The sequence below is a fragment of the Ursus americanus genome, chromosome 5 (genome assembly GCF_024610735.1).
Source record: "Ursus americanus isolate L20-20 chromosome 5, mUrsAme1.1.p, whole genome shotgun sequence".
NCBI classification, from domain to species: domain Eukaryota; kingdom Metazoa; phylum Chordata; class Mammalia; order Carnivora; family Ursidae; genus Ursus; species Ursus americanus.
In genome coordinates, this window is record NC_142131.1 from 68758205 (window position 1) to 68759458 (window position 1254).

At 38.9% G+C, this 1254-nt stretch overlaps 1 pseudogene; it reads right to left on the minus strand.

Moving 5' to 3' along the window:
- Nucleotides 1-208: 208 nt before the first annotated feature.
- On the minus strand, nucleotides 209-753 carry LOC123790592 (vacuolar protein sorting-associated protein 29 pseudogene; annotated as a pseudogene).
- Nucleotides 754-1254: the final 501 nt, after the last annotated feature.

The following is a 1254-nucleotide window of genomic DNA, read 5'->3' on the forward strand; positions in this document are numbered from 1 at the left end:
AATTAAAAACAGTAATACCATATGATCCAATAATTCCACTACTGCGTTTTTGCCCAAAGAAAACAAAATACTAATTTGAAAAGATATATGTATCCTAATTTGTGTGTGTGTGTGTGTGTGTGTGTGTGTGTGTGTGGCTCATAAATGTTTAATTACTTGATTTGAACAGAGGAAAGAAAAAAAAAAACCCTGCAAGACAGGCCTGGCTTTAAGATTTTTTGTATTCAGTTCGTTCTATTTTCACATCATCTCCAATTAGCTGATCCACATAAATGACAACTGTAGAAGCCTGGATATCCATCAACATGAATGAAGGGATAATGTTTGTTTCCAAGGCATTATATGCTCCAGTGGCAGAACCCGGGTTAATGTAAAATTTATTTTCATGCTCAAATGCTTCAAATTTGTGTGTGTGTCCTGAGATAAGGATGTCCACCTCAAACTGTCTCTGCAACAGGGCTAGGCTGGCCCTGCCTCCCCTTGGAATACCTCGATGCCCATGGATCAGACCAATTTCGAACTGCCTAACAGTCACCACTTTCTGTTCTGGATAATTCAGCTTCTCGTCAAAGTCTCCTCACAATGTGAAGTCTTGAAATAGCCGTAACTGTCTTTGGTGCAAAGGTTTCCAGTAAAAAGAATGTACTGAGTCTTTTCTGGCACCAGCATTTTCTATTTTTATTTTTCTAATTTAGCCAGGAAACTGTTGCACTGGTGTGGGATGTGCAAGCGTCTTAATACCAACACCAACATCCTGTCCCCAGGCTCAGCTCAGTCACCACAACCACTGCCGCCATCTTTCTCTGTGCCCTCATTTTTATGGTGGACTTTGAGTGTAATTTTGCTGACAAATTTGTAAGACAACACATTACTAATGTGTTTTACTTTTGACTTCTGCCATGGGAACTTAGAGAGTACAACTTTTGCAAAAAAAAAAAAAAAAAAAAGGAAAAAAGAAAGAAAAAAAGAAAAAAGATCCAGGGTGCTGGATGGCTCAGTTGGTTAAGCCTCTGACTCTTGGTTTTGGCTCAGGTCATAATCTCATGGGTTATGGGATCAAGTCCCCAGTTGTGCTCCATGCTTAGCGGGAATGTGCTTGTCCTTCTCCCTCTACCCTTTCCTCCACTCCTTCATGCTCTCTTTCTCAAATAAATAAATCCTTTTTAAAAATCCAAGAATTTTATAAATTTTTCTAAAGGTCACTATTGATCCTTTGATATTCCAGTCATTGTCTTTGGAAACACTTTTCACCAT